The sequence below is a fragment of the Amphiprion ocellaris genome, chromosome 7, assembly GCF_022539595.1.
Source record: "Amphiprion ocellaris isolate individual 3 ecotype Okinawa chromosome 7, ASM2253959v1, whole genome shotgun sequence".
In the NCBI taxonomy this organism is placed as follows: domain Eukaryota; kingdom Metazoa; phylum Chordata; class Actinopteri; family Pomacentridae; genus Amphiprion; species Amphiprion ocellaris.
The window spans coordinates 31,072,214-31,096,835 of NC_072772.1; the positions used below are offsets into that span (position 1 = coordinate 31,072,214).

The 24,622-nt window shown below is 38.9% G+C and overlaps 1 non-coding gene across 1 annotated transcript; it reads left to right on the top strand.

The window, feature by feature from the left end:
• Positions 1-3,906: 3,906 nt before the first annotated feature.
• On the top strand, positions 3,907-3,978 carry trnap-cgg (transfer RNA proline (anticodon CGG)). The gene has a single exon. It is a non-coding gene; the product is annotated as a tRNA-Pro (tRNA).
• Positions 3,979-24,622: the final 20,644 nt, after the last annotated feature.

Below are 24,622 nucleotides of genomic sequence, written 5' to 3' on the forward strand. Positions count from 1 at the left end.
TGCAGGGCCAGAAATCTTGGTCGAGAGCTGTGCCCACCGGGCAGTAGGCAGGAGCAGGCACCTGGTGGCGTAGACTATCTCTGAGGACGTGGAACATCACCTCACTGGTGGGGAAGGAATCTGAGCTGGTGCGAGAGGTGGAGCGATACCGGCTGGATATAGTTGGGCTCACCTCCATGCACAGCAAGGGTTCTGGAATCGAAAGGAGCCAGTTGAGGTGGTTTGGACATGTAGCTCGGATGCGTCTGGGGAGGCTCCCTTTGGAAGTTTTCCGATCACGTCCACCTGGGTGGAAACCAAGGGGCAGACTCAGAACTCGCTGGAGGGATTATACATCTCGTCTGGCCTGGGAACGCCTCGAAATCCCCCAGGAAGAGCTGGAAAGCATTGCTGGTGGGGAGGGACATCTGGAACCTGCTGCATCCGCGACCTGGCCACGGATAAGCAGAAGAAAATGGATGGATGCATGGATGGATCATTTACATAAAATACAGAAAAAGTGACTGACTCTATGTTTCTGTTTGTTCTTAACATTTATGTTCTGTCAGAAACATGACAAACACAACAAAATATTCATTCTTTTCAATTTATTTGTGTCCGAGTTGAATTTAGTTTGAAGAAAATTTCATATTTTCTTGAAAATTTCGACTAATTTTTAGTAGGTTACATTTTAAAGCCCAGAAACCAACAACAAAAGGGACTTTCTTAGATTGCTTTTATGCAATTTCTGCACAATCCCATTATCAGGAATTGCACAAGTATATTCCTGAAAAGAAGAAGATGACTGAAACTTTCTCTACTGGTATCAGAAGCTGACTTTTGCTGTTATGATTCCAGTCCCATCCTCTTAGCCACCATGCAGGTGCAGTTCTGAGGAGGTGCACATCACTTTTGTAACCCTACACACCATATTTGTTACACCAAACCGTCTGAGTGTTTCCCAAGTTTCCCCTGGAGATCATATCAATCAATAAATATCAATTTCAATCAAAATATCTTTATTGTCTTTGTATATATGTATTGACATTGAGAGTGCAGTCCTGATCTGTGCTTGTAAATAACTTGTAAAAGGTGTATAAAATATATAAATAGTAATAACTAAGACTCTAAAAATGAACGCACTCACACACAAATACATCCCAACATTCTGTTTGCACCTTTCCCTTGTAATTGCGCTAAAATATGAAAATATATTGCACAGAAAAGTATATTTCAAATGTAAAATCAATAGACAGCTGTGTTTAGTGTAGTTATCTGGGGTAGAAACTGTTTTAATTGCTTATAATATGATGATGTTTTAGGTTACAATCATGATCCATTGTCAGAATCACAGCTTTCCCAATAGATTTATTTGATCACATGATTAGCTGCTCACATGGTTACCTGGATACAAAACATGTCAGTTCAAATAAAGTGTAAAAGCCAAGAAGTGCTGATTCATATTTCTGCCATTTTGACGCTTCTTTTAGGATTTTGTTCCACTCCCTGCTATTCTTCATTTGCTGTGCTGTTCCTTCTACAAAGTAAATTAAAGCCAATTCACGCTCTTAGCATCCGAGGACTGTCTGCACTACAAGCTGTGAAAACAAGTTGAATCGCGCTCTGTTAATTTATCATTCATTCCCATTTTTGCATTTTATTTTCATGCATCTTCAATGCTGGGGAACTATTTCATGTTGGTGAAGAGACTTTAGCTCAGTTTGTTTGTGTAAAGACTGCTTTAAAGGTCAAAGCGTAAAATTTGAGGTACATCTTAAAAAGACAAGACTTTTTGTCTTTGACTTTCAAGCTACGTTTCAGTTACAGTACACAACGTTTAATCACATAAACAAAAAAAATGACTTAAAACGCACAGAGAAAACATTTACCCAAGCACACATCGGCAGCAAAAGTATAAAAGACCTCCTGCTCCCCATCCTGATTATGATTCCTCTCTGACTGGAGTGTAGCCAGAGAAAACGCTGCTCTGAAAACTCGTCAGGATTCGTTTCGTTCTTCTTAAGGAAGGTCTTTCTTATGTGGCATGGAAATTAATCACAGACAAACTATATATACCGTCCAGGGAAAAGGAATTTCTGCCTGCCTGTTTACTATAAAAGCTATTAGATTTGTGCTTCTCCTTTAAGAATCTGGGCAAAATGAAGTGCTTTGTGTTGTCTAAGTTCAACAATTGTAGCAAATTTCCAGGGTAACAATTGATGCTTAAAACAAGTGGTTGGTATGAGGAGAAATGTGCGTGGTGGTTCTTGGCCATCCACACACTTTACAAAACATCGTTACCAGAAGAAGTGGAAGAAGAGCTTTGAGCAGTACATGATTTCCATCAATGGAGCCCAAACACAGCAGGAAGTTTATTCCAGATATCTTGCGCTGTGTTCACCCACTGGACACGGTGATAATCTGTAACCAGATGCAATATTATAAGTTATGTACACAGATGCTTTTCTGTGTTTGGTATTTGGAGAAATGTGACATATAAACTGAATAATAATAAGCTGTATGGACACATCGACAATGAAGCATGAATTGGTCTTTACACCTGTAAAATGTAGTAATTGGGTTGTAACCAAACACACTTTAGTTTAGTTGATGTCAAGTAGGAAAGTTTGGCCAGTACTGGTATGTATTTAACAAGAAATCAATGAAGCACCTGCCAGATTCCTAACTAACACCAACAAATTGGACCACATTACACTGGTCCTCAAATCACTACCCTGGCTTCCTGTTAGTCAAAGGGTAGAGTTCAAAATCGTACTCCTGGTCCACAAAGCACTGAATGGTCTTGGACCAAAATCCATCCTGGACTTATTAGCTCCATATGAAGCATCCAGAGCCCTCAGGTCATCAGGGACAGGTTTCCTGTGTGTTCCCAGAATCAGAACCAAAAATAGTGATGCAGCATTCGACTATTATGCTCCTCACCTGTGGAACAAACAAACTGAGGTCTGCTCAAGCTGTCGGCTCTTTTAAATCAGGCCTGAAAACCAGATTGTTTCCAGCAGCTTTCTCTTAGATGCTCAATCTGTTTTCTTGACTTTTATTGCACTTTTATGTTTTATTTCTATGACTTTAATGTCTACTCTCTTCAGTCATCTTTATAATTAATTTTTAGGTTCTGTGATGTTTTTTGTTGCCATTATAAGGCACCCTGAACTGCCTTGTGTACGAATCGTACTATACAAATAAACTAATGAGGCAATCTGTATGATTCCTCGAAAAAGCAGATCAGATGCCGGCGTTAGATTAAATTGAAGGCCGACACTTAGCAGGTGATTGGTTGAACCATCCATCTATTACTTCTGTCATGGGGTAACTAATACCTAAAGAACACCTTGAAACTGCCAGTGATTCCTTATTGGACACTGAAGCACATAACCTGGAGTCTGGCCAGATGGATTCTCACAAATCTCACAAGAATCCACAATATTTTACATCGAAACCCCCGCAGTCAGCTCACATAACTTCCACAGCTTTGCCGTAACCCCTTAATGCGCAGCTATAAACCTGGAATTACTCGCCCCAGCTGCTCATTGACAAAATCATGTGGTTTGAATTCGATATACATTTGGATTATTAGCCTCCATATTAGGCAATAAACTGTGGCTGAACATCAAACAGGTGTTCGCTCATCAAACGTTCAGCCACAGAACTGCAAACTTCCTATTTTCTAATAATCTGCTGCTTTTTATTTGAATAAAACTAAACGTGACACACGTTTCCTTTGATCCTCTGTTGAACTGTGTGTTTGTTTTAGTAACTCCAAGAAATATGTGTATATTAATAGTTATATTACTTTGTATTTTAATAGAAACTCATCAAAGTGTGAAATTTGTAGATGTGTTTCTGCACCATTGAAATATTGAAAATGTACAGAAAATTCAGTTTTTTAATTACAGTACAAACAATGGCTCGTTGGTCTAGGGGTATGATTCTTGCTTTGGATGCGAGAGGTCCCGGGTTCAAATCCCGGACGAGCCCTTTCTGAAGACAGCTCAGGTCTGAATGCTATATATGGTAACATTAAGGCAAATGTCCAGTGTTTTAGGGGCAGTGGTGGCGTTTGATTATTTGTTTGTTTTTACTATTGATGCACCATTAAAAACTATAAAATATCGCCATCAAAATACAGAAAATGTACATAATATTCAGCCTTTTAATTACAGGATAAAGTCTGCCTGATGAGCTGCAGTATAAGTACCGTTCTTTTATGGATTTATTAATTATTAGAGTGCATTTCAAAGCTGTTATTATTAAATCAACACATTTTATGGCTTGTTCAGTCTCAGACGAGGTAAATGCAGATCATAAGAGCTTGGAAACTTTCTTGTGAGACAAAAAAAAAAAAGAGGATCATTATCAACCACAAACACGGTTCCTCATTAATTTACCCGCTTGCTCCCCACTGTTAGCTTTACTGTTCTCATATCAATCAACTCCTTTCTTATTCCCATTCAGTTACTTCCTGTTGATATTTAGATTGCTGTTTCTTTCAAATGACGTGTCAGTTGATCATAATTATTCATAATGTCTGCTCTTGCATCTATTATTAGTCTGCATATGTTGTATTTCACCTTGTATTCTGATAAACCATCATGACAGAAATGTAAAAGCTGCATGTGTGTTTCTTTGTGTCATGGTTAGTTTGTTTATCAGTGTTTGGGCTTTTTCTCTCACATCGACATCCAGAGAAGGAGTTTGAAGCACTGCTCTGCCATTCACTGGTCTTATCTGTGACCTCTTCTCAAGGCCTCTGAGATTCTATCTGCTTCATGAAAAGGGGACAAGTGAGCAGTTTAAATTTGATCTGAAATTGCCTTGATATTGTCTTAGGCTTTGAATGGGTTATGCCTGTGAGGGTGTGGAGTTGTTTTCTCTTTACCCATCTCTCTCTGTGTCTCGCTCTCTCTCTCTCTCTTTCTGGTTTTTGTAGGCAATTTTTCATTTTGCTATCACTTTTTGCTTTTCTGCGTCCTTGACATTCCTTTGTACCTAAGTGACTTTGTACTTCACCAGCAGGTTCACAGTAATCAGAGTCTTAGAAAGACGCTCGAGTGTCGCTGCATTTGCAAAAGTAGTAGTAAAATGCCAGCTGCTTTTTTAGCAAACATAGATATTATTTTTCCAATCAGTAGGTTTTTCCTAATGTCCCCCATTTATGTCAGAAAAAGGATGAGAAACAAAACCAGGCAGGAGGATGAAGGACTGCGGCGAGTAAACAGGGAAAGAGAGGATGAAAGCTCGAAGATGTTGAGGGATTTTCTGCAAGTGATTGGCTGTCTTTGTGGTCTAAGGTTTTTATAATCCCATCCTGTGATGCTCTAATCTCCCTTTTTCTTTTGTGCAGAGTAAATACCCTCATTACATGGGGCACAGCTGACGACTTGTTATAAAAATGGAAATGAAGAGCAGAGAGAAACCCTTTATTAAATACTTTTATTTCCTATACATCCCCTGTCAAACCACTGGCACCCACATGATTAGTGTGAAAGATAATCTGGCCACAGCGCGTGGAACCCCAAAGCAACTTTGATGCACTTTGTGAAACACCAGAGCAAACAATGATGGCTGTGGATTTTCATACTCCAGCTCCCTGTCAAGATGAATTTGTGGGCTATAATTAAATGGGGGAATTAGCAGTTATTGTATATTTGATCCTCTCTGGAATCCAGGTCGCAGATTTTTTCATTTGTTCCATTTTTAACTCGAAGTCAGTCACATTTTCTCTTATTTATTGAAGAAAAAGAAAACCTCTATACATTAAAAAAAAAAAAAAAAAAACTTTCCTGGTCGAAGGGAAGCGTGAGTGCGAGTAGGTTTGTGGGATGAAGGTTAGAGGACCTTGCTAAAGGGAAAGACAAGCTGATTTGCATAATGTTTCATCTCACATCTCTCAGCATATAACATGAACTATGAGAGTTCAAGCTCAGCACCTGTGGCCACAAATGCAGATGAGAGCGTATATTAAGATGATTATTGATTCTGTCTATTTTTTCTTTCATATAAACTGCTGTATGCTCGTTTGAGGTCGGGGGTTCTGCATAGATAAACCACCAGCTACAGCATTAAAGCCACCTGCAAAATATTATGTAGATGCCCCCTGTGACACCCAAACAGCCCTGATGCATCTGGGAGTCCTGTGGTTTCAGGCATCAGACATTAGCAGCAGATCTTCGAAGTCCTGGAAATTTGCGAGGTGAGGCCTCACAGCTGCTCGATCCAACCAAGATCTGGTTAATTTGGAGGCTAAGTCAACACCTCGAACTCTTTGTTATGTTCCTTAAACAGGGTGAAAGAGGCCACAGGCATCGGAAAGCCATGAAAATGTTTGTGGTCTGCAAGAATGTGTAAAGGTACACGTACACAGGATACATCACCTCAAGGCCTCCCACTGGTTATATGTTAGCTGCCTTGCAATGCATTCTGGTAGTGTGGAGTTGTGTTTCAACAGGCATGACATCATGTTGCCGGCTTCTAATTTGCAGAAAGTTGAAGTCTCGACTACTTAATGGAAATGAGAAGCATCTGGTGTGATGTGACGCCTCTGGAAACTTCAGAGAATCTAAAATGAAGACACATTCAGCAACTGCATCATTTACTTCTCACCTCAGATGTTTTCAGAAACACATTTCGCTGAATTTGTTCCATAATAAAAGAGAAAATTTCCAAACTAGCTGCCATGTTGGTTAGGTTTGAAATCACAAGATTTTGCTAAATGTGTAAGAAGATCCACATGAACGCAAAGAACCACTTTCCTTGACCCACTTTCAGTTGGCAAGGTTGCACACTTGGAGACAAAGGGACGCTCAGCCATTCAAAACTATTTGTTTTGTTCGTAAAAATACATAAACAGACGCACATGGCTGCGCGGTGCAGTGTCAGGGTGTACTGAATAACTTGTGCTACAAATATTCACCCCTGAACTTGCGTGAAACATGAAACAATAACTCTTATAATGCACTCATACTGAGAAGCTGCTGCACATTCACAGGACTTCTAATTTTGCAGGCCACCTGTGATAACACCACTGCTTCCCTTTCACAGTGAAACTGCTGCATGAAGCACTGTTTCACACGATAAGCTTGTTCATCTAACTTGTAAACTCACAGCTGTGGCTCAGGTAGTAGAGCCGGTTGTTAGCCAGTCACAAGGTTGGTGATTCGATCCTCGTCCCCTGGGCAAGACGCTGAACCTATAATTGTTCCCAATGGTAGGCCAACACCTTGAATGGAAGCCCCAAGGTTGTAAAGCACTATAGGGCTCATTCCAGAATTGGAGGACATTTCATGTCCTACCCATCAAATTTCAAATAATCCATGTACAAAATACTTAAACATGTGTGTCACACAACATGCACACAGCCCCGTTAGCATAATCTCTTTAGCTGGTAGAAGAAGAAGAAAATTGTGAACCACATGATACGCTGGAACTGACATTATCAGTTTTCCAAAAGAATGGGTAGAGCAAAGCTATGTCATTTCTTCTATTTTTTATATTTTCATTACATTGTCAACTTTGATTGAATGTCTCACTCTACCTCATATTGTCAGGATAAGACATATTCTTTTTACTTTTTTCCATAAGTAAGTTTGTCCTCTTGGTCAGCAGTAACAGCTCAGCTAAATATCTAGCTTCTACTCCTAAGAAAAAGCTAACATTAGCATGGATTAGCAACCCTGTTACTGTGATTAGAGTAGGGTTAGCAAACAACAAATAAAACATGTAATAAAAACTGATGTGTAAGCTGAGCCAGTCAAGCCTCTGGTAGTTTATTACCTATTATTGATGAATATGTAGCAAAAAATTGTAAAAGATGATTTATTTCTCAAAAATTTTGAAGCCCAAATGTCCTTCAATTCTGGAATGCTTTATAGACATGTGGCCCATTTTCCAAACTTAATTCCAGCATACATGTCATTTTAGCATTAGCAACAATCTGTAGCACTTGCAAAGTAATTTTACTTTTATGTTGGTATGTGTACATCTTTTCACCTCTGTTGCTCACCTGAAAATACACATGCATAAACACATTAGCATATCTACAGACTGTTAGAGCCTACTAGATGACACATACACCTCCATAAATACTAGCCAAAGGATCCCCAGACTGCCCAAAGTGCCTGTGTGAGCTTTACCTTTTGTAACCATCAATTAACCAACAAAGCACCCATTAGGGCTTCTAATGCGAATGAGCATACTGCATATCAGATTATGAGTAAACAAACTAGTAACAAACCAGACGATCAAACATTTCATCCAATGTAATATGGGATATCCAATGTCCAATAATATGTCCAGCAATTTGTGGTTCCCATACGGTTAACCACCCAAAAAGATCTGCCGTCTTCTAAATGCTCCGACCCAGTCGTCTAGCCGTCACAATGTGGCTTCACAAACCTGTCAGAGTCACTCAGATCAGTACGCTCGCCCGTTTTTGCTGCTTCCAACGCATCACCTTCGAGAACTGACTGTCCACTCGCTGCCTAATATATCTCTGCCCTTGACAGGTGCCATGGTAACAAGATAATCAGTGTCATTCACTTCACCTGTCGGTGGTTTTAATGTTGTGGCCGGATCCGTCTCTGGCACACAGAGTTCCATTAATCATAGTGACACAGCGGCAGAGCAATACATCATTATGATATTGATACCGGAATATCTGATTCAGTATCTTTTCGAAGGTGGAGGCCACAGCATCAGTTTATACTCCGTTTTCTGAGTATATCAGTTAAGACTAATGAAGTTTAATATATTATCCCTTTAATTAAGCCTATCTTCATGAAGGATGCACGTTTTCTATTGAGAAATTCCTGCAGTACAGTCATAGTCACAGTTGTGAATTAAAGGAATCCTCATCAAAAATGATAATATTTGCAACCCTCTTGTGTGCAGGCTAAGGCGAAAGCCACCACACAGATATCTTAGACCTCTAAAGCTGACGAATAAACAGGTTACGTCTCTTTTGTTTAATCTGTGCAGAAACCAAAGTGCTAAAGCGAGAATTAGTGGTTTTTTTAAGGAGATTATGTGTGTTTCCTGGCTGGGCACAGTGATTTCCTCAGCTTTTGTTGTCAGCGTGAAGCTGCCAGGGACCAGAAGAGACTCTCTGCACACAAGCAAGCAAGCATTTATTCCAAATTGTGGAATATTTCTTTGAAGACACTAAAGATTTGGGGTATAACTTACCAAATGCAAGATGTAGTCTGTTATAATGTTCAGCAGCCTCCATAATGTTCACTGCATTATCTGCTGTTTTTGTTAAGACTTGTGTAGCTGCATATTATTCCACCGGTGACAGCTGCTTTAACTTGTGTTGTGCATTTTTTATATAATTTTGGGAATGAAACTTGAAAAAAACCCTACAGAATGCTTCTCAAGCTACCAGATGATGGTTTTAAATCCTCTTTGGTAGCTGTGATAATCGATGTCATGTCTTTTGCAGCATCCTTATCATTTGGTCAAACAATGGAAACGGCAAACAGAATAGTTTTTTGTTGTTTTGTGTAGCATTCAGATTTGTCTTTGCGCTTGTATTCAGAATTTTGTGCTATTGATTTAAGTGGTCAAATTAGTTGTGTTGCCTCGTGTAGCTGCAACATTTGCGAGAAGCTGCTAACAGAGAACTTGTTTTTGGTCAATATATTCCTTTTTGTAACAGAAATATTTCCATACAAATTGAGTTTTGGTGTCTTATTGTGACCAAATCGTCCTTTCTTTCACTGCATGTGTAAAACATTTGCCTGTATAAACCTAAAAGTCGATATTATGTCAGGATCGTGCACTCAGCTTGTTTTTGCAGCAGTTTCATGAGACGCTCACACATTCCCATAAAAACATTAATCATGTCTTAGAAGATGCTTGAACCTTTGGAAATACATCCATTCAAAACATGCATTCATTATGTAGAGGGGAAAAAAACCACCACATTTCTCTCAGAATCAGTAATATATAAATGATAAATATGACACAAGTTATTTTTAGCTTAACACAACCAATCAAGGGGAAGATTTTATCACTTTTGATGAGCCTTTATGATTCGTGTGAGACGTGTTCATGTATTAAACATGTTCTGTGGCTGCCGTTTCTAAAACCATATTCTGCCAGCTGTTTTTGGTATAAAGCTTCCCCATATTAGCTGTCTATATTCATGATCTGAATGGCTAAATATATTCATGGTGAAACTGCTTCCCAGGAGAAAAAAAAAAGGTTTAAAAGGCTGCGATAGCTGCTCCATTCCATTACTGCTGTAGAAATGGAGAGAAAGCGCCGACTCCTCCATAGGCAGTTCCACTGATGTGCAGGAAGTTTATTCATTTATACAAACTTATCAAGTGGTGTTTGTCTTACACTGTTTAAATGCACACAATCACTCACACCCCAGCGTTAATTATGACAAGAATTTGCAGTAAACTGTTCGTATGCATTGCAGCAGAAGTTAATATTTTCACTCAATCACCCACATTGCAGTTTCTAATTAAATACATTTGACGTGTATTTGCGGCCCTATAGCACCCAGGCCTTGTCAATCATTTCCCCCCTTCATAAAGTCGCATTATTTCCCTTCCTGCCACTTTTCCGGGAATTATTTAGTGCTGAGGCTTTGGGCTAGAAGGGAAAGATGTAAATACAGATAGCGGCAGTAAAAATTAACAGCCCGGTAAATGTTGGGCAAGTGTCACAACTTGTGGGAAACGACTTGATCGGTGTGACTCGGAGGAAGAACGGCAACATCTGTACAAAGTGTTCAACAAACGGCAGCACTTGATGTCTTAATGGCGCAGTTAATGCTTTGAATATGGGCCTAATTGAAGCAACATAATTAGATTAACACGTTCACGTGACAGAGTCTACCTCATCGTTCTCATAATCACATTAACATCAAAGCATTAGTACGGACGTGAAAATGCACAGATCCGTTGAATCGGATAGCTTAAAATGCCGAGCTTTACCTCCCACAGCCAGGTTTTCCCTGAGGCGAGTTATTATGCAACAGAAAGTGGACCGGCTCGGTGAGGCAGTGTGCTTTATATATATCATGCACACTCTAATTTGAAGCTCTGGAGACTGCGAGAGAAAGACAAGGCCACTTAAAGACCCTTTCACCCTCTTCTGACGGCGTTCTGTTTTCTCTCCATTACTCTGAACACAGCAACCAGTGACCCCACTCCAAACTGAGAGACAACTCAAAACATCTTTCTCGAAAATTCCTCCATGCACAGAGGATGTTGCACCAGTTCTATAAGCAGAAAAAGCAAAAACAAACGTGTTCTGGTTTCAGCTCCTCTGATGAGAAAATTTGCATTTTATTATCATAAATCACAGTAAACTGAATATATTTTTGGTTTTGTGCTTTTGTTTGTCACATGTGAAGTTTTTGCAAAGTTACATCTTTGCTCTTGAAAGAAATGTAATTCAGTTTTTAAAATAAACTTGTGCACTAAAGCCACAGTTTCACTCATGGCTTTAGTGCATCAAAACTACATGGTAAAGTTTTAGAAAATATCACGGTTTGGTTGACATTTTTTGCAACAATAAGTACATGTTCGAAGCTTGGTTCAGTTTAGACACCAAAACTGTATGATTACATTTATGAAAATAATACAGTTTGGGTTAAAATATGACCATTTCGCTGAATATTTTAAGCCTTTTCTCTATTTACTAACTAGTAACTAGAAGTCCAATCTCATCTATTAGTAATACATGATTAGTTGGCTGAAAAGGATAAACAGTAAAACAGTAAGATAAAGGCAAAAATCTGTTTTATACTCCCCATTGTATCTTCATTTTAAGCCTTATTGTACTTTTTCATGTCTTGTTTTGCTTGATTTGTAAGCAGCTGCTATAGCATATAAATTCCCCCAGTGAAAGATCAATAAAGTTTATTTGATCTCATCTTGATTGTCATTTGAAAAGTATTTGAAGTACTTCACAAACAAATACAATCTTGCAGAAAATACCTGAAAATATAATTGAGATTGCACTTCAGTTGTAATTTTGTGGAGGCGTCGTTGCACTGGGAAGCTAGGATGTGTTTTTTAGACATTTCAGAGACAATTAATTAATTGGAAAAATTCTCCACAAATAATCTCATTTCCAGGGCATCAAAAACTGTAGTTTTGTCGAGGCAGCATCTCCGAGAAGATGCCTTTTTGTGCACTTTATTCATGATTCAGGTCTTTATTCAGGACTTCCACCCAGAACTCTGGTTTGTGTCCTGCTTTGGACCATTTTTGTGTTTGTTTTTACTTAGTTTTGTTTTATTTTGTGCCTTCAGTTTAATTTTTGCTCACTGTTTGGTTACATTTAGGCACCGGAACTACTTAGTTAAGTTCAGGAAAAGATCACAGTTTGGGTTAGAATACAACTTTTCACAAATGTAATCACATTTTACGAGTCAAACTTCTCATCAGCCAAAAAGCAGCAACAGTGACGAAAGCAGCTGAGGAAATTAGTCTCCAATTTGGTGTCTGTTTCTGATGTTTTAAGGGATTTTAAAGGCATATCTAGTTCCCTGCATGTTGAAAAATGATGCTGAATGATAGCCAGCATGTAGAAACAAAGCAAATCTATGGGACGACTGAGGCCGGTCCAATTAAATACCAAATAAAATGAAAATTATAATCTGTATTTAGTTGAAGCTGTGACTCTATTCTAGTTTTATCTGTCCTGTCTGGACTATTATTCTTTTTATATCAGTTTTATTACACTTTATGCTGTTTCATCCCAACCTAGAGCTGAAACCATACTAACTTACCATAGAAATGAAAAATTAAGTGGCAATATAAGAGTACGATAATCAATTATTGAAATTTTTAAGCAAAACTACCGGATTTCCTCTTGCTCCAGCCTCTCAGTTGTAAGATTCGGACTCTGTCTTTCACACATGTGACAGTAAAAGCAGCATTTTTCTTTAATAACTGTTGATCAAATCAGAAAGCTTCAGTTTGGCCTTTAGTAAATTGTAATTTTGACCTTTTAAAGACCAGGCAGTTAATTAATTGCAAAAAATTACATGCAGATTAATCACTGATGAAAATTATAGTTAGTTGCAATCCTGTCCTCATCTGTTGTACTATTGTAGACTAATCTAATCTTATATATGATGTATTTTATTATTTCTCTCTGCTCTGTCTGTCAGGCCTGTTTTATTCACCATGTTTCATTTTCTTCTACTCAAATCCACTCTAGTGTCCAAAACCAGCCTCTGTTTGCTTTATCACACACTATGTTTACTGTCTCTATTTTGATTATGTACATTTGTTCTCATTATAATTCCATCAAAACTTCCCACACTGGAGGAAAGTAGTGTCCGTGGCTGACACAGTACTTTTCACTCAATCCTACATAATGCAGAAATAATCACGATTGGTACATGTCCCAAATCTCAATGAGCTGCTGACTGTATGAGTGAAACACTGAGCGTCTGTTCTATACAATACTGTGCAGAAGTTTTAATTACTTTAGATGTTCAGATCCTTCCCTGTTTTTATCTGGATTAGTCCCAAAAGTTCATTCTGCAGCACAAAAAGACCAAAAAATACAGCCGAAGTCTTAAAGAACAAAAGAACAAAGACTGTGCAGCACTGTAGGTATAGCGGGAGACTGAATCGGGGACACATTCTATTGTATTATATTCTCTTTTTATTATTATTCTACACTCCCCCTTGTCCAGATCTGATTCAGGCTTTAATATAGTCTGCAGCGGCATTCATTTGCGTTGTGCGTTTGTGCATGTGGGTGTTTTGTTCGTGACACAGGAAGCGGATTTGAAAGAAGTTGACTTTATAAACTTGGCTGTTGTTTTCTCCCAGACGTGGTATTAATCATGCATTTATTTTCATTTTATTTTTTATGCCAGCATCTGCTGTGATACATCATATATTTTTTTGCTCATTATTCTGTGAAGCCGGTCTTGGCCTTCGCTGTAAGTGCGCCCATCGCTTGGATGCCGACTTCTGTGCCGCTCGTTTATTTGCTGATCATAGGGTGTAGTTTCATCAGAGCCTCTTTGGTGGGGCACCAACTCCTCCTGCTGAAATATGTTCCTGTCACAATCTCGCGCAACTTTCAACTGCAACCTTTTCTTTGGTGCACATGTTGGGTTTCGGCTGGGAACCACTTAAAGGAGTCTTCGCTTTTTAATTAGAAATCCTCCCTCACAGTTCATGATTTCATCTCCTGTAAATAAACTGGTTGCACGCCAAAGCATCAAAGCACTTCTATTTGATATTAGCACTGATGAGTCAGCTTTAGTCTGATCTTCTTGGAGTCAGTCAACTCCTCTGATGCAGCACATAACACAGACAGAACATAGATACGTTTGAAATTAACAATATTGCAATAATCACATGACCTATGTGTGTATTTTAGGCCATTTTGTTTAAATCTTGATCTCTGATTCCTGTTCAGATGAGAAAATATGCATGAAATTAGCTCACTGCATTGTTAGTGGCCGGTAAATCACCAAACATGCTAGCAGAAAAATGTATAACACAGAGTACTGACAAGATGTGAATATAATTTTAATTATCCTTTTTGTAACGACTGTCAAAATGCTGTAGTTAGCTACAGAGAGGGCTAATGTATCCACTCCATATCTGCACAGTGAGTCATTTATGGTAGACACATGCATGAAAAATACAATATGAATCCAAAAAAAGTCGCACACTCTAATATTTCATTGGATCACCTTTAGCTCTGAGAACGACACTCATTCACTGTGGCATCATTTCAGTGAGCTTCTTCAATATCACAGCATTTTTTTTCTGTCCAGACTTGCATTATATTTCTACCAAGATCTGATATTGATGATGGGAGAGTCGGACCGCTGCACAAAGTCTTCTCCAGCACATCCCAAAAATTCTCAATGGAGCTGAGGTCTGGACTCTGTGGAGGACAATCCATGTGTGAAAATGACGTCTCATGCTCCCTGATCCACTCATTCTCAATGTGAATCCTGGCATCGTCATCTTGGAACATGTCCATGACATCAGAGTAGAAAAACTCCACTGATGGAAAGACCTGGTCATTCAGTATCTTCAGGTAGTCAGCTGACCTCATTCTCTGGGAACAAAACGTTGCTGAACCTGACCAACCCCAGATCATAACTCTAACCCCCACAGGCTGGTAGGCACTAGCCATGATGAGTTCATCACTTCATCTGCCTCTCTTCTTACCCTGATGCCCCCATCACTCTGGAACAGGGTAAATCTGGACTCATCAGACCACATGACCTTCTTTCATTGTTCCAGAGTCCAATCTTAATGCCACCGAGCAAATTGAAGCCTTTTTTGTCCTGATCACTGATCAGTGGTTTTCTTAGAGCTACAGCTGTTTAGTCCCAATCCCTTGAGTTCCCTTCATATTGTGTGTGTGGAAATGTTCTTACTTTCATTATTAAACATAGCCGTGAGTTCTACTCTTGATTTCCTATGGTCACCTAAGAGTTTCTTCTGATCACATTTGTACTCAGAGTTGATGGTTCTCCACTATCCTTCTGGTTTTAATAATGCATTGGACGGTTCTTAACCTGATTTTAGTAGTTTCAGAAATCTCCTTAGTTCTTTTCTTTGCTTGATGCAGGCCAATAATTTGACTCTTCTGAGACAGATTAACATCCTTTCCATGACCACAGGATATGTCCCCTGACATGGTTGTTTAAGAAATGAGAAGCTCCTCACTGCATCAGCTAGAGTTAAAGAAGTTGTTGCCTGCTTGTTGCCAACTTTTTTCTTAGACAGGCAATGTGTCTATATAGGAAACCGTGTGTGCTTCCATGTTGGAGAAACTGGATGCACTGGATAACAGTCAGCAGAAAACAACGTTACTCACCCTCCATCTGTTACCAAGAAAAACTGACAACAAAAAGGTGCAGGTGGTAATAATTACTACCATTATGTTGCAATGACACACAAACACACCTCTTTACACAGACTCATAACCACCCACAGCTACTACTGAGGAGGATGGAGGACAAATACAACCCCCGCTGACAGGTCGTCACTGGGGTTTCCTGGTTCTTGAGTAAAGAAGTCAGAAATCGGATTCAAAAATTAGAGTTGGATTTGAGTGTGATTTGAGAAACTTATAGTTTTTTGAAGGTGTTGTAAGTTTGGCAGTCATAATGAACAAAATACTGACAAAAAAAAACACTTTACAGGTGTAACTGATCAACAGCAACCAAGACACCAAATCAGAATTCCAGTAACACATATTCACTAAATAGTAGTTCCATTTACAAACATTAAGCTATTTGAATTCCAATGTATAAAAAGATATAGTCATGTATTGAGAGTTTTTCATTCTAATTTGTCACATGGTAATAAAAGTCATTATCTGATCTGCAGTTCTTAATATATTCTTTACAGAGGGTAATAAATGAATCCAGGGATTATTATAGTTTCAGTGGTAAGTACTGCAAATTAAACTCATTTGTTTCTAAAGGTCTATTAACTGCCAATGAAGCTTGTAATGTGTCATATCGTATTTACACTGTGATTTAATCCACAGGTTGGACTGTCAACATTAAAAGTAACAGTTTGATTCACTGTGAAGCTACATTAGCATTAGTGACGGCTGCATCCACAACAAATATCTAATGTCAGCTCAATCAAACAGTGTAACTAAACACAGTAAAAGCAATGCAACAACATGTGAAGAAACTTGTGGAACTTTTACACACCTGAAAGAATAATGAACTCTCTTGTCTTCAGTAATTTTACTGATGGAACTGTCAACTAAAGCTGCTTATCCACAGTAATTTATTTCCATCACTTCACAATTCAATTAATTCTAATGATATTGGATTAAATGAGGGGTAGCAAAGTAAAAGCACACGCATTGTTTACGGTACTATCATCTACTTACCTCATTTATACAAAGTACGGATCAGCAATTATCAATTGAACTGGCTAATATCAAGGAAGATATGTGATATTTTTCCAATTAGTTGTATCATTATAACCGATAAAATAAACTAAATGACACAATCATCATAAGTCCTATTTTTTCATACATTTTTAGCTACATAAATCCTTATTAATGAAGGAACACATACAACATTTAGTGTAGATATGTATGTATTTAATAATAGTAATCCTTTGTGATGAAGACGCCTATGTTACCTGCTATTACATGCTGTTAGAATATCAAATTTATTGTACATTGGTTCTAAATATTGGCTATCTGTCTTTGCTGATGACCAGAAATTGGTATCTGTATTGATATTAAGTGCTGATAACCGTGTATTTATTGGTAATAACTGTGATAATTCCTATCATTAGAATCTGTAGAATTTGTACTAAATGTCTGGTTCACTTTGAACAAGCTCTTTTACACACATTTTAGCTATATGTAGTAGATGAAACCTTATTTCCCCCTGTTTTTTAACCTGTTTTGCTTATTTAAATGCATTTTTTTTTTTGCCTTAGTAGTTTGAGAACAAAGGAAAAATGGAGTCATATTTTTTGTATTTGAGCACATAGTTGGATGATGAAGCTGATTCAGAAACAGCACAAAGCTACAAATGCAAATACACAAAAATAACAAAAACAGATGTTTGGGTGAACTTCATGAATCATTGATTTGGACAATTATATAATATTTAGTAAAACAGTAGCACTAGTGGTTTATTCTGTGCTTGACTCTTCAAAATAAATACAGTAATGGTCAAAAAAAATCAACATTTTTGCATTTTGTTGGTCGACGTTACTGTTACAGATCTAAAATCTACACCATCACCTCCTCAGAGATTGATTACCTCCTCGGTGGAGGTAATAAACGAAGCAACGGGTGGACGGATGGTTGGTTCGGTCACGTCCAAAGAGGCCGAAATCATTGGGCAGAATGTTGTTGCTGCTGCTGGTGGCGACTCTTCCTTAACGCCACAGTGTTCCTGCAGTGTGTGTCTGGTTCCCCTCCAGTTCACGCTGTGTGTGAGGGGCTCTTACTCTCTATTTGGCAGTGCTGTAAATTGTTTCTGTCAGCTTAGATAAACGGACCCCTGGGTTTGTCCATCTCCTCCTCACACCTTCACACACAATCACACACACTGCAACCTTCTGCTACACACAAACACACACACACACACACACACACACACAGAGATTATGCTGTAATCAACCGGTGAGGTTTTATTCTTTTCCTCGCTTGTTTTCAAGGCTTGTTTACTTGTTCCCCATGTTATTAATATTCCACCCTTCAGCAAGGTATCAAAAGGTTCACCTTCCTGAAGCAGATGAGGATGATCTTATTTATTCATGCTTTGCCAATGATGTACGACTGAATTCTCATAAAATGCTCTTAAATGCCGGCGTGTTGACCTCCAAAAGATGGTGAAAGAAGCGTGTTGATAATAGTCTCGAATTCTCCTTCCTGCATGATCGGAAATTGTCTTAGCCGCAAATTGGGTGCAATAAAAAAAGAGAAAAGGCATAACACTTAAAAAAAAAAAAAAACAGACAACAATCTCCTGGTAGCTCAGTCTGACGCTGGCAGAGATAGAGATTGAAACGGAAAGCATGAGGGATGGAGAATTTCTCAACTGAAAGTATCCTTCAGTTCCATCATTTTCAACCGAAATTGATTTTCTTTGAACAAGGATATCATCTTGCTTCATGGTTTGTTGCCATGAACCATTGTGCAAACTGATTCACTTCTCCTCTGATACAGTGCGATGGCAGTGATAATTCTTATTCTTTTTTCCTCCTCTCTCTTTGCTGTTTTTCTTTAGGGACTTTATTATGTCATTTCTGCTGAGATGTAATTTGTCAGACAGTTATGTTCCCTGTTGATTTGATATAATGAGACGAGGCGGCGTTTCTCTTGTTTGTTGAAGCATTTTGCTTTTATCCCAGATGTCTCCAAAAAAAAAGAAAAAAGCAAAGAAAGAAGAGTTAAACAATAAAAGCACTGATGCAAATTAAATCTATGGAGGAGGTAAAACAACAGAATCTTAAGGACTGGAACGCCGCTGAGCATATTTAAAATGTCTTTAGATGGTAAATATTTTAAAATGCTCTTATTAATGTGTTGTCAGCTGCTCCTGCTGCACAGAAAAGACCTTTCCGCTGCTGCTGTTGATATTTCCAGTTGAACAGAGAACATTGAGAAATGAGTAAATGGATGAAAGTAGAGGGATGAATAAATGAACATGTAACCTGTTACACAGTCAAAGGAAGAAGCAGGGACCTCAGCAGACAAGATTACACTTCTCCCAAATTATTTAGCCAATTACGTTACGACGCTGGGCCTGTTTTTCCCTCCTGCTATGACTCGGCTCTCACAGAATGATTGCAGCTCACAGCTTATTAATTAGTGCTGAGTTGGAGAAACATTGCCGCTTGAAGAAAAAGGATCAGCCATAACATAATGATAGCCAGAGGCCACGAGGATTCTTAATCATGGAGTCCCTCGTCAGCGCTGGTCATAGGAAGCAAATCCTTCATTAAGCTGGAGTTTCTCGCAGAGGTAGCATATTAACACTTGTTTACCAGCAGCCTCAAAGCACTCGGTAGCAGAGGTCTTCTGCAAACAGGAAGAGCTGCCTGGATTGCAGGGCACTCAGTTTCTCAGGGACTGAATTTGAAGGGATGAAAGCACCGTTTGTTGTCTTTTGACTCAATCCGGCTTGGGTGTCTCTGGTCTGTCTTTGTGTCTCCGCCTTTGTTTCCCTCTCATACATACTTAGCCACATAAACACCGACGCTATGATCCGCCGGTGTACGTACACACACTTATAGTTTCACACACACTCACTACAGCTGTAAGGTGTGTTGGAGATGAAGTAGAATGAAGGAGTGGTTTCTCCTAGAGAGCTTAGCGGGCCTAAGTGTAATTGCACAGGTGGAAAGGAGCCTAATAACGGTCTTATCGAACCAAATTATTTCTGTTCTGCCTGCAGAGATACTCCACTGCAGTCTTTCTCATGTAGTTGTTACGTTTTGTCTCCAGGCTGTACAACTCAACCATTTTCCCATCTATCTCTGTCTTCGCCACGGTTTTGGCTGCGGCGGCGTCCCTCCACCCACTCAGATGAGAATTGGAAGAGGTGTGAATATTATATCCCACAGCGAGGGATCATTACAATGAGCACATGGGGGTTTTTGTGCCACCTTTTCCTCCTCGTTTCTTTTTTTTACATCCCTCTGCCATATGACCAGCAGTATTACACTGAGCCATGCATTTCTTTGTTTTCATCATCTGCACGGTCCAATCACCGGCAACAAATCCTCTTATGTTTTCTTGTGCAGGAGCTAATGCAGCTTCTGTGCAGGTCGTATAATCTTTACGTCCTGGTTGTTTATCTCATCTGGAATTATGAGGCTACACTTGCTCCTCTGCTTTTATTGTATCTCGGAAAAATCTGCTCGGGTCCTCTTCTGGGTTCATCCCTTCATAGCTTGTTTTTTTTTTTTTATCTCTTACGATCAAATATCCTGATTCCCAGATGTCATCAGATCCCATAAACTGCACATACTTAAGGAAACATCCCATATACTACATATACTGGTGGTTTAAAGTGATTACCAGTTTACCAGTGAGGTTCCAGCCGTCTCAGTTGGGAGGATTTGCTGCCTTTTGCGATAATGAATGTTTCTGGAGCTTTTGGGTTGACAAAAGCTGCAAACCGCAGCCATTATTATGTACTTTAAACACTAGTGAAGGGATGGGAACTGTAAATATTTTAAGCCTCGAATGTTGTGGTACAGTGTGTGGTTCATTCTTTCTACTTATCCTTGCAAAATCTATTGTGATGTTGGCATTTACCAATTCTCAGACATTTTATGGCCAAAACTACATTTATTTTTGAAATTATTAATCGAGTAAATAATTATCACCAAGAATGGTTTCCAAACGCTGAGTAGTATCGGTGAACATAATACAGCTCCTCTGTATCTATGACAACATGTAGTCCAACTGATACTGCATTTTTTTGGACCAACTTTGACAGTATATTTAAAAAGTCACAAAAATAAAGCATTATCAGACTGTTGTAACCTTTAAAGCATAATAGAGCTCTGTTTTGATCTCAAAATATCACCAAGAAGCAAATGCTGAGACTTGTTACAGTTGAAAAACAACGGTTTTGCTGCCAAATTACCTCAAACTTGCACTTTCTTGTTCTTTAATGGCCGCCTAATACTCTGACACCAATATAACTGCATCGGTTTCAGTAGATTTATTAGCCCGACTGATTTAACACTCAGTGAATACAGCAAGATAGATGTGTCACATGAATTATACCTCACTGTAACTCTAATAATAATACCTGTCTCTCAGTGCAGCAGATTATGAAAGTGAGGTGTATTTATCCGTCTGGTTTTTAGTCTCAGATACGACAGGGCTGCATTAACAGAATAAAAATAAATGATGATTAGATGTGTGTGGTCACTGCTGTGACTCGATACATCCGGTGGGGACAGACGGACAGAAAAGCTTCAAATGCTGCCCAGTTTCAAATGGGGAAACACTCGAGATTTTTTTTTTTTTCTATTTTTCAGGGGAGTGAATTGAGTCAGAGGTATTGACTGGTAACTGGAAAAGTGGAGGAGACCTGGGAGGCCACTTCTAATCCACACTGACCTCCTCTTATCACGCACAGCCAAGGTCAAGAGTCTAATGAGGATGGGACGCCATTAGAGCAATTAGACGGAACTACCTTGTTTCTGGGGCATGCAGAGCCATGGGAGGGAGAGAGGCAGAGGAGGAAGACAACTACAGTAAGAGACAGACTGATGATCTGCCCAGCAGCTGCCTCCCTCCCTCCCTCACTTTCTCTCTTTCTGCCTGTCTCTCTGCATGCAAACACAGAATGAGCATCTCGGAGGCAACAGCACAGCGTTGCAACAGTGACACTTGGTGGCAGAGACGCTCCCTGGCAGAGGAGAAGCTGCAAGACGCCCTGGTTTGTTTATGTAGAGAGTTGGTGCATAGTCACATTAAGATGCATTTTTGTATTGTTAAATCCACATATTTGATAGTTAGTGTATGAAAATGTGCAAACGTCTCCACGAAGCATTCATAATATAGCATATGTCATTTTTATGCCAAAGTACAACTTCCATGAGAGCATGCATGAAGATTTATACTGTCCAAAATGGCCACCTGATTAAATAGTTAGTTAAAAATAACTGTAATTTTACTAACAAATGCAGCATCTGGGTAATTTATGAAGCAGAAATGCCAAATGTTTGCTGCTTCCAGCTTGTCAAATTGAATATCTTCATGTGTTGTTATGTAAAGAGTGCAGTAGAGTGCCATATATTCCTGCATGTTCCAATTTAGATGCATTTTTATTGTTCAATCTGTGAATAATTTATTTTTAATGCATGAAAATGAACAAATGTCTCCACAAATCTTTCTGTGATAGCATGCATGAAGACTGCAACATGGAAAATCATCACGCGATTAACAAGTTAGCTAAAAACAACAATGATTTTACTAATAAATGCATCATTTGGATCATTTATGAAGCAGAAATGCCAAATATTCACTGCTTCCAGCTTGTCAAATTGAATATGTTTGAACTGTTAGTCATACAAAACGAGGTATCTGAGGAGGTCACTGTGTCCTCCAGAGAGCACCAGTGGGTATTTTTAAACTATTTGTTTACTTGGACATTTCAAAAACAGATTAATCCCCAATGAAAATATTCACTAATTAAACATTTCTAACTTCTTAAAAAAGCAGCTCAGCCAAAGAAAAGCATAATCTGTAGAAGCCTCCGTCCAGCTAATCACCATTACAGTGTATTTGTCTGAAGTTGTGCCTCGCGGTAAATTAATTATTCTGATTTTAGTTCGACTGCATGATTTTCTATGTGAGTAATTTTACTGTAAGAAACTTTCAGATAATTAAAGTAAATTTCACCTCTGATCAGTTTTTCGCCGCTGATGGATGGAAGCACTTTTGCTGCCGCTGACCACGTAGAGCAGGAACTGCTTACCGATGCAGACAAAACTGTCCTGGGGGCGTAAGAATACATTTGCAAGCTTGAACTGGCAAGAACACAGTAATTTTCACCTTTGGAGGTGGATCTCTGATGGGATGAGGACGCCACGTGGAGGAAGTCCAAACCTCGGAGCATTTCAGGAGCCACTTTGATAGAAAACTGGATTACTGACACTTAATGGATGAAACGTTGCCGAGGTCAGCTGCAGAGGGGCCGAGCTGCTCTTCAGGCGGAAATAATAAAACTGGTTTTGTTAAAACCTCATTGGGCAGAGCCAAATACACAGTTTTTACATGAATATTTTATTACACCGAGGCCCACTACAGATTTCTTAGAGGTATCAGAATTATAACTTCTGACACGGATGATGTGAAGAGTACAGTTTGGATGGTAACACCTAGAGAGGATTAATTAATTAACTAATTGATCAGTTATTAGAACATTTGGTTCAGCATTGATCCTCAGATCGATGTCACTGGACTCTGTAATCTGTTCTGACAGGATTGAGGTTGTTTTGTCGACCAACAAGTAACTATAATAATAATAACTATTAATTTTCAGAGATGGTAAAAATCCAGTGTCCTCTGCCAGGACCTGCTTCTTTTGGACTTTTGCTAAATTAACATTGAGCATTGCGCCACTGTAGCTATATTAAAACTGGAATAAACTGTAATTATTATGCAAATCAGTTGGATTTATCCTCTGGAGACCATGAATATTTGTACAGACTCATAAAAATCCATCCAGCAGTAGTTGTTAAGATGTTCAGAGGGAATGAATCAATTAATTGTGTGTATTTTTAAGTAAATTAACTTCCTATTCATCAGTTATCGGAGCATTTGGTTCAGCATTGATTCTCACATCACTGTGATTGGGCTCTGTAATCTGTTCTGACAGGATTGAGGGTGTTTTGTTGACCAAAAAATACAGCTATTAATATTCAAAGATGGTGAAAGTCCACTGTCATCTGCCAGAACCTGCTTGTTTCGGACTTTTGTTCCTCTTTGTAAGTGCAAAATCACAATTTTACCATCATTAAATGATATAGTAACAGCCTACTGAGCCTACTAGAAGGTGGAAGAGGTCCCCACCGGTCCATATGAATGAGAATTTATTGGCTGATAACATCCAAAACAGGTGGATTCAGTCAGCCAGCAAGTTGTTTGACTTAATCTCACTCAGTCCTGTTCCAAGTGACTAATTTCTGTGTTTACTTTTAGTTAACTTTGAAGATTTAAAACCAGATTTTAAAAAATAGCTGCAGGGAGTTTGCTCTGAATTCGTCCATTAATGACTTTCACACATTGTTTAGTGTGACTCCTTGTTTCCAAGAAATCTTCGCAGTGGGGTTAGAGAGCAAAATTAGCAGAGTAAACTGTAATTATTCTACAGATCAGTTGGATTTGTCCTCTGCAGACCATGAATGTTTGTACAGACTCATAAAAATCCATCCAGCAGTAGTTGTTAAGATGTTCAGAGGGGATGAATCAATTAACTGTGTGTATTTTTAAGTAAATTACCTTTCTATTGATCAGTTATTAGGGCGTTTGGTTCAGCATTGATCCTCAGTTGGCTGTGACTGGGCTCTGTAATCTGTTCTGACAGGATTGAGGCTGTTTTGTCGGTGAGGTGCAGTATCACTTCAGGGGGACACACATTTCTGAACAAGTTGGC